Source organism: Periplaneta americana, chromosome 8 (assembly GCF_040183065.1).
Source record: "Periplaneta americana isolate PAMFEO1 chromosome 8, P.americana_PAMFEO1_priV1, whole genome shotgun sequence".
Taxonomy (NCBI): Eukaryota; Metazoa; Arthropoda; class Insecta; order Blattodea; family Blattidae; genus Periplaneta; species Periplaneta americana.
The window spans coordinates 4,403,570-4,413,995 of NC_091124.1; the positions used below are offsets into that span (position 1 = coordinate 4,403,570).

General features: G+C 37.3%; 1 protein-coding gene across 1 annotated transcript in view; it reads right to left on the minus strand.

The window, feature by feature from the left end:
• LOC138704418 (uncharacterized) overlaps nucleotides 1-8,114 on the minus strand; it is a 619,974-nt gene extending 611,860 nt beyond the window's left edge. Inside the window, exon 1 of the mRNA XM_069832274.1 lies at nucleotides 7,977-8,114. The gene's annotated coding sequence lies outside the window, so the exon portion shown is untranslated. The remainder of the gene's footprint in view (nucleotides 1-7,976) is intronic.
• Nucleotides 8,115-10,426: the final 2,312 nt, after the last annotated feature.

A 10,426-nucleotide genomic window follows, 5' to 3' on the forward strand; every position in this document is an offset into this window, starting at 1 on the left:
ACGTAAGCCTACACTACAAGTACCGGTACACGTAAGTTACTCCATTAATTCATATTTCCATTATTATTGTTGTAAAGGGAAATGCAAATTAATATTTATTGGTTTCATAGTTAATTATCGCTATAATCTTGAATGAGTGAAGCGATTATAGTAAATTTCAGTTCGTTTTGCACAAACAAAAATTATATTAACTTATTTCTTGCAGGTATCTTCGAGTTTATGGTGGAATTTAATATACTTCATTAAAATAATAAATTAACTTTATGCATTTAATATTTCAATAATGGAAGGAAGGTGTTAATTTTTCCAAAAGAACACGACAACGAAAGTGTAACATATTTTTTTGGCTGCCAGGAGAGAGATCTGCGATGATGAGGCGATAGTAGCGATCCTAGTGGTGGGCAACTACCCATGTTTGCATTTTTACTACATATTGAGCTTCGCGACTGTATATAGTAGACTGTGACTATACTACACATTAGTGAGATCGAAACTCGAATATGCATCTGTAGTTTGGAACTCTATTACTAGTTCTGATTCGGCAAAACTGGAAAATATTCAAAGGAGATTTATGTCATTATGTTCTTACCAATTCCTGCCTAATAACTCTGAGTATAACTATGATCAAAAATGCGAGTACTTTAAATGTCGAAGCCTGTATGCCAGACGTCATGATCTCGATTACTTATTCTTATGCAAGGTCCTTAAAGGTGACATTAATTGTCAATCTTTCTTAAACAGTGCCAGCCTTCGTATTCCTATGAAGGACATGAGACATCACAAACTCTTCTATATTAGAAATTCTAAATCTTCTCGCCGGTCTCCAGATGTATTAAACATGCTAATTTACATGTAGGCGATTTCGATCCATTCAATGTATAGAAGTATTAGAACATGGCAATGTCTTTGCTAATATTATTCGCATAATCCTTATACACAAATTGGTAGCATGAATCAACTCCTTCCCCTAATAATTTATAGTATTAATTATTGTAAATTAATTATTGTAATCTGTGTTTTTTATTTTGTTGTTAACTCAAGTATTTAATTTGTACCATAGCTGTTCATTTTAATGTATTATTTGTATCACTGTGCTGGACTTTTATTGGCCAATGGCTGTTGTCCAGCACATAAATATCAATAAATAAATAAATAATAATAATAATTATTATTATTATTATCATTATTTCTATTATTACTGCTACTATTACTATTATATCGATTTTCGGTTTCCAAAAATCGGAAGAGATGGCTAAGGATCCAAAACCTTCAACGATAATGTTGAAGAAGAAGAAGAAGAAGATGAAGAAGAAGAAGATGATGAAGAAGAAGAAGAAGATGAAGAAGAAGATGATGAAGATGAAGATGATGATGATGATGATGATGAAGATGATGAAGAAGAAGAAGATGAAGAAGATGAAGAAGAAGATGAAGAAGAAGATGATGAAGAAGATGAAGAAGAAGAAGATGATGAAGAAGAAGAAGATGAAGAAGAAGCAGATGAAGAAGAAGAAGAAGATGAAGAAGAAGATGAAGAAGATGAAGAAGAAGATGATGATGATGATGAAGAAGAAGATGAAGAAGAAGAAGAAGATGAAGAAGAAGAAGGTGAAGAAGAATAAGATGAAGAAGAAGAAGAAGATGAAGAAGAAGATGAAGATGAAGAAGAAGAAGAATAGGACTTACAGTACAGGAGTTCATGTTATGTTCTGCAGTGTTTACATTAATGACATGAAAATTATTTTTGGTAATAATGTACACAATATTTTGACCTTAATATTAATAACAAACCGAATTGTTCCCACTAAAAAAAAGTTCAAAGCCTAAAAGACGACGTTAAAAAGGACGGAAGGTTTTGTTGGCTAATGATGAACACAGGAAGAGCGCGTTTTCTGCCACGAACGTCGGATCTTCCCAATAAACACGCGCTACGACCGGTTGTAATGCCGGGAAGTTGTATATGCCGCTCACTGCGGTTAAAATTTGTGGAAAACTGTTAAATCTTGGTAACAATATGGGAACAAAAGATAATGAGATTAAAGACACGTTGGCGGATTACAGCCCACACGAATAAGAGAATCTTACTGCATTAAAAACGTTGATAAGAAGTAGTTCCAGATCCATTCACAATGTAAACAACCCCCAACAGTAAAATTAAAAAAATCACGTAATTATCTAGTTTACGTACACCACTCATAGCAAACTTCATTTCACAAATAATAAATTTCTAAATTATAGACATCAGCTCAAAGAATTTTGAGTGACCACAAGGGTCCTGAATACAATAAACATGTACAATATAATGTGATGTGATACATTAAAGAAAGTTAATTGTTTAAGGCAAATATAAGTGGATTAATTGAAATAGAGATGATGATGTAATATTTGAAGAGAATCCTTGATAATATTTATAAGGACAGACATTACATAATCAAAAGGAATGTGAAGTTCCTTAAGATAATTCCACGTGAATTTTGTAATTGAACCTCTACTGCCAAACAGCAAACCAATGACGGACCATTGTTTAAGAGGGACGTTGTACTTTTGAGAAAGATACGGCAGACAAGGTTCATATATGGACTTCTTCTCAATATCAACCTCGGTGGCCTGATTTAGGTTTCTTTCGAAACGGATAGTAGGGTCAAGAACAAGAGCCCGTTTTAAGCGTCCGTTAATAGCAATAATGTCTGCCCGTCTAAAAGAACCATCTGATGATACACAATGTACTTCCTCATGAATCTCCCAATTTAAAGTTTTTAACGATATCGCCAAAGCATGTCGTACACGATGATGTCTAGCATTGATCAGCAGCTCGCCTTTTGGGCATTTTCCAAGTGTTTCAAGCTTGCTACAGTCTGGATGACGGCAGCGGGTTGTGCTTAGAGTTCTGCCCGGTATTGCGCGAACCGCCGAAATATTGCTTGACATTTTTAAAGCATTGGTCCATTCTGAGGAAGATAGGCCCTTTCGATTGCTTACCCATGAGTTAGCCTTGGGGAGATCACTATAAACAATAACCCCTTTACCACGCAAGGTATGGTTTGTCCAAGTTTGGAATGCGTCATTTCTTAAGTGTTTACGAATTTTACGACCAATTTTACATACTACATTTTGTGTTTGGGGGGGGGGGGAAGTCCCGTTTCAGTTTTCTGCGGCAGTCTTTTGTTGACGGATGTTTGAAGTTTCCTATTCCGTTCAGCTCCATAACCATACAAGTAATGTCAAAATACGATGCGCACAATAATTGTTAGTTGTAAATTATTTATCTGCGTTCTTTTGTTTACAGTCCTAGCGAAATTTTCTTTGAGGCATCATGCAATCATAAGAAAATATAACTCGTCCATAAACAATATTACGGGAAGAACCGGTGTTCCTAAACTAGACATTTACCGGTACCAAAAAATATATATAAAAAGATAAATATGTTTAATAATTCTGATTAAATATTTTTAAATCTTTTAGTGGATTTTTTACGACGCTGTATCAACACATCTCAGTTATTTAGCGTCTGAATGAAATGAAGGCGAAATGCCGGTGAAATAAGTCCGGGGTCCAGCACCGGAAGTTACCCAGCATTTGCTCATATTGGATTGAGGAAAAACCCTGAAAAAAACTCAACCAGGTAACTTGCCCCAACCGGGATTCGAACAGGAGTTACCTGGTTTCGTGGTCAGACGCTCTAACCGTTACTCCACAGGTGTGGACTTTAAAAATCTCTCCTTAAAGCTTTTACACTTTTGTATTTACTTCAAAATGTTTGGTTCGATGTACTGTACCTACAGTAGGCATTATCACATTTTACAATCACTGCTTTAACCATTCTCGTTGCGAAAGTTCCCTTCTTACACCGCTTGTATGCCTTCAACTGTTTTATATTCATCTCATTCCAAACCGCATTTTATTACTTTTTCTAACAATTCTAGTTAAAAAATTTATAGCCATAAAACTCTTAAGTATTAGGAATAAACTTCATGTCCACAAAAATGTAAATAGCATGTTATCAAAGAATGGGGTTTACCTTCAACGTAGGCACAGATTAAAGGGTACAGTTTGAGGAGATCCTTGGGTATTTAAACACAAGTATTTCCCAAGACGAATATTTTTCCCGGACCAAAAATAAAACACAAATAGAGAAAAAAATAGTATTTCTTTTGTGAATACATTCACCGCTATACATTCCAACTAATTTTACTACTTTTTTCCAATCCCACTTAAAAAAAAATACCCATATAAAATTCTTAATTATTAAAATTCAACTCCACAAGAACACGCCTTATAAATTCCACGCTTTCCATTTCCAAAATCACCTCAACTTCCTTACGCTAGCTTCTCTTTCCCTGTTTATGTATTTTTTTTTTTACTAATCTCATATTTGCACACGAGTGTTTCAAATTGTGCCAGATGTTTACTCAATTCTTGTAAAAACAAATTACTTATTTCATAAAATTAAAACCGTATCGTATTTCATGCAAAAATGGTTGCTGGATATTATTTTTGCTTTCTCATTTCCGCATTACAGTAGCTATGGAAACAACACAATTTTCATACTGCTTTTACGGAGAGAAGGCAAGACAAGTTTTAGTGAACATTTGCCAGGCCATTTTCCCGCAGTGGAGGTCCAGGGGAAATACATTAACTAATATAACCATGAATATTGTAATTAAATTTTCAACTTTTCTTACGATTCACATATTGTCAGCCTCTTTACACTCTAATGGAAAAGTATACGCCCTGAACTCTATTACGGGAAGGTGGCGTCCTGGCCGACGCTTACTACATAATTACCAAGAATTTTAATTATTTTAATACTGTAAATACCGTAATAGGGTAACACTATTAGACGTCGTATTCTGTTTAAAGTTTAGCATTATTTAATCACTTATCATGTTTTAGATAATGTATTGATACTCCAAGAGAGTTGGACTTACGAACCGACACTGCAGTGGTCCACACCTGTGGAGTAACGGTTAGCGCGTCTGGCCGCGAAACCAGTTGGCCCGGGTTCGAATCCCGGTCGGGGCAAATTACCTGGTTGAGGTTTTTTCCGGGGTTTTCCCTCAACCCAATATGAGTAAATGCTGGGTAACTATCGATGCTGGACCCCGGACACTGCCATTATCACGCTTAATAACCTAAGATGTTTATAAAGCGTCGTAAAATAACCTACTAAAAAAAAAAAGACACTGCAGTGGGGCGTAGGTTCGAATTACGCTTGGATTTTCCACCTGGTTGGGTTCACTGAAAAGCGAACGTCAAATAATCTAATAGGGAATCCTAGGGGTCTTACTGACAAATACCACGTGGCTCTTACCGACGCTAGGCAGCACGAAAAAAAGATAACACGCACTTAAATAATTGAAAATAACCTCAAAATTGTAGCACACTATTAAGAACACGATGTGATGACTGCGAAAACTGTAACCCCCCAAAATACCTTAGTATCGGTTAAACTAGCCCTGAGTTAGTTCTCTTCCCACTCCGCTTCCACACCTTCAGCTGTTCCCTCTGTAATATCAACACAACTTTGGTGACATTACGAAGGTTTCACGTTAGTATACACTCAGGCTATGCCTTGCATGTACGAATCTGTGATAGGTTAGGTTATGTTAGGTTAGGTTAGGCTAGGCTAGGTTAGGTTAGGCTTTTGTTATGTCTTGTATATACAAATCTATGACAGGTTAGGTTAGGGTAGTTTAGGTTTTTATTGAGCCTTGCATAAACGAATCTCTGCAGGATTTTCAAAGCCTATTGATTTTTGTTTAGTGATGTTGTCAACGTAATAACCGATATGAAAACGAAGTTACAACATAGAATTTTGTGTCTATTTCATTAATATTTGTTGTACTTCACTGTTTTCCAGTTGTTATTGAATTAATACAAGTTTTGCGATCTTAACATTACATCGTATCGTGTGTTGTATATCCCTATGTTCCTTTATTCCACTAGAAACCACAACGTTTGCACTTTCATTACCACACACCTTTCATTTTACACGTAATTTGCCACATTTCCGAAAAATTTTCTGTGCTTGAAACATTTCCCTATAAAATCCTTAACTTTTGAAATTCATCTCCGTAAGAAATCCCTTACAAATTCCACCATTTTCACTTCCAAAAGTGGGTCTGGGTGGCGCAGTTGTTATAGCACTGGACTTCTGTGCCCGAGGTTGCGGGTTCGATTTCGGCCCAGGTCAATGGCATTAAGTGTGCTTTAATTGAGCACGGGCTCATGTCAGTAGATTTACCGGCATGTAAAAGAGCTCCTTCGGGACAAAATTCCAGCACATCCGGCGACGCTGATATAACCTCGGCAGTTGCGAGCGTCGTTAAATAAAACATAACATTTAACTTCCAAAATATTCGGAACTACTTCAAGGCTTGCCTTTCCTTAGTTTATGATGATGCACCCGACAGATAATCTTCACACGCAATGATAACGTAACCTCTGCACTAAGTGCGAAAGTACTCCTTTCTTCGGTCCAGGGTAAATCTGTGTAATACTTACGTACCAAAATGGGTATATGCAAGGCTTACCAAAAGCCTGAAAAAAAACCAAACTTAACCTGTCTTTCAGCCCAGCCTTACTAAAAACTTGCTCTTTATCCACCTACCTAAAAACGTACATACAAGGCATACCGAAAATCTAACCTAACCTGTCACTGATAGTTTACTCAACCGTACGAAAACTCGCTTATTTATTTTATCAGACAGGCATATTGTATATTTATAAGTTATACCATCTCATCTGTCCGTTTAATTTCACCACGAAATAACACAAATCACACATCACTGACTGTGTGGTGCGTAGGGAGATCGAAGTTTCAATCGATTTTACATTTACCCCATACTGTCTTTTCTACAGTTCTTTACAGATAAAAAACAAACCAGAATTTTAATTATTTTTAATACTCTAATCTAATGGATTAAAAGTCCCGCGCCGTGGCGTCGTGGTCTAAGGCATCCTGCCTAGGACTCGCGTTACGGAATGCGCGCTGGTTCGAGTCCTCATGGGGGAAGAAATTTTCTCATGAAATTTCGGCCAGTGTATGAGACCGGTGTACACCCAGCATCGCGAAACACTTGGGGAGCTACGACAGGTAGCGAAATCCGGTTGCGAATACCAGCTATAACGGCTGAGGGGGATCATCGTGCCAACCACACGACACCTCCATTCTGGTTGGATGATCGTCCACCTCTGCTTCGGCATGTGGGCGTGAGGCCAGCAGCCGACTGGTCGGTCCAGGCCCTTCACGGGCTGTAGCGCCACGGATTATTATTATTATTATTATTATTATTATTATTATTATTATTATTATTATTATGGATTAAACAATATTTAATTTAAAGTTTAGCATTATTTTGTCACTTATATTTTAGATAATATTTTTATACTCCCAGAGAGTTGGGTTGGCGGTCGAGCTTAGGTTCGATTTCGATTTGGATTCTCCACCTGGTTGGGCTCACTGAAAGGCCAATGTCAAGTGACCTCATAGCGAATCCTGGGGCTGTTGTTGACAAATATCACCTCGTTACTATCACTTCAACAGGCGCTAGGTAAGGTAACCTCCTTCTTGACACAACGTCGTTAAATAACACAGAAATACTCCAAAAAGCAATTATTTTGTGTACGTTACCCCGGCTGACAGTAAAATGAAAAGCAAACACTGTACTGGATATTAACTACACATCCGAATTCTGCAGCGGCAACTGCACCGAGCCATCTTCCCCGGATGGGCACAACGACGGAGCAAGTAGGCACTACACAAGCAGGCAACACTGGCGTTGCGATTCGGTACAACGCAGTACTTCCGCCTCGGATGCTGATGGAGAGCTGGTAGGAAGAGACTACTCCAAGGAGAAAAGACACGATGCAAATCTCTTGCGAAATGCGTAAACAAACACGGCAGGATGGAAATAACGCAGGATCAATGCGCTTCCAGGAACCGACCGGCGAGCTGTTACATAAGAGGCACTTACCGAGGTGTTGAGGCACTGGATCGATACCGTCCGGCACTCACTACGACTGAACGTGTAGCGCGACGCGAACCCAACGAGCTTCCGAGCACCACTGGCTGCTCCTCGTGTCCGGGCCCGATCCCCGCCGGAGGTCCCCCCCCCCCAGCAACGCGCGCAGCCGCGGGACGTCAGCTCCATTCAAGAAATTCGACAGCACGTCTAATTATATGCACGTCTTGGCTTCAGACCCCGGCGAGATCACGGTTCTTAACGGCAATTTCTATTTCTCTACTGTCACTTCACTTTTTCTCCGAAATGCACTAGATTTCTTTTTTCCAATAGCTGCGCGGGCTTATGTGAGGGCGGCAATGAACCTGCGAGTTCCTTAAAAGCCATTTGTAAGTAAAGGCTGGTTCACAATAAACCGGAAACGAGAATCGGAACGAAAACGAAAACGGTAAAATTGTTAAAATGTGTACATTTAAATGTGAGCATTCACAATTAACGAAAAGCTTGCCGGAGCCCGGGATCGGGAACGGAGAGTTGGCCAAGTTTCAACTTTGGCGTTCACGTTTCCGATCACAGCCCACTAGATTCATTCTATTGCCATCTAAAAGCTATTTTGTAGCAAGAAGACCGTGACATAACCTATGCATTATTTTGTTCTGTGCTGTGCATCATGGAGCAAGTTTTATTTGATGAGATTCTAATATTGAAATCCTCACATTTACGATAAGCGGCGCGCCTCGTATAAAGATGAGAAAATGAAGGAGAATACGTGGCTTTCAATAGCTGCATCCTTGAACGCCGATCATAAGTGAATCACATTTTATTACTGTATTGGTTGTATTACATACTACATATTCATGCTTCAATTCAATAACTACTGTTGTGTTCATTTTTGTTCTATTACAAATGTTTCTTCTCTAATTATTTTACGTTATGGTAGATTTAAAATAGGTTGTGATAATAAAGATTCGTGGGCATATTTATAGTACCGTTGAAATTTTGAAGTTGGTTAACTTGTGTTTATGTTGGCTGCCTTGTACTCATGAGAGAACGCCATTGGTCAATTATACACATATAACATCAGAATGTGTAATATCGACTTTACATATCGTTATCGACATACATATCGATATGCATAGTCGTCTAGGTTCTCGGTTTATTGTGAATAAAAAATTTTCATATTCACGTCCTCTGCTTCTCGTTTTCATTCTGGTTCTCGTTCCCGGTTTATTGTGAACCAGCCTTAAGTTGCGCGTTGTTACAGGATTGTCATGATCATGTTTAGCATCTCATTACGAGCGATTCCTGCAGACTATTCCGCTCATTAATCAGTGACCATGCTGCGTAACTTTCGGTGTTGGATCCCGGACTCATTTGACCGGTATTATCACCTTCATTTCATTCAGACACTAAATAACCTAAGCTGTTGATAAAGCGTCGTAAAATAACCCACTAAAATAAAGAAAATAATCAGTGACCAATCCCGGATAAGTTCTCGTTTAGTTTCAATCAATCACGATCATCACTGTAATATTGTCGAAATAATCTCGTCACACCGATTCGCAATTGTCTGCTTATTGTCGTACTGATTCGCAATTGTTACTCGTTAGTACGGAGAATACGAGTATTATAGAAGGCTGTGACAGCTCATACTAACTGAAACCCTATGTACACTGATGTTCAAATCGATAATGATCGATAAGTTGTTGATGTAAGTGTGGATTCTTTAGTTATTATTTCTATAAATATATGGCGAAGATAATAGTCAGCGTTGCCAATCGTACATAAATATATCCGCATTATTAAGCAATACATTATTCAAAAAACAAGTGCTTGAACTGTTTTTAAAATTATAAACATGTATTCTTATTCTTTATTTATTTTTTTCTGTCACTTTAACAATGTTGTATTCTTAACTTAGTATGTTTATGTATACTGTAAGCTATGGTATCGTTGGTTGTTTGTTTGTTTTTGTTTTTATTCTTATTCTTTTTAAACTTTATGTGTCATTACATTTAACAGTTTAATCACAGTTGTGATTATTATTATTATTATTATTATTATTATTATTATTATTATTATTATTAGCCTATTATTTCATTTACTTTTTTTTCTTTTACCCAGTTTTCATTCTTGGTCACACCCGACCTCAAGCATCTTGCTTTTTCAGGTGTGACCCAGTTGCATTGTATTTATACAATAAATTGTAATATGTAGGCTATTTTACTATGAGATTGGTAATCAATTTCGAATTTTGAAGAATGTTCATATACGAGTATTACAATAATATTGTAAAATATTTGTTATTGTATTTAATTTTTGCTTGCAATAAAAAATCTTGTAAATCTTGTAAATAAAAGGTAAAAGTAAAAAAAAAATATGCTGATGAAAAAAAATTACAATTCAATTTTTCATCCCACTCTACTAATTATGAAACAACAATGGGTTTAGCTGCAAACCGC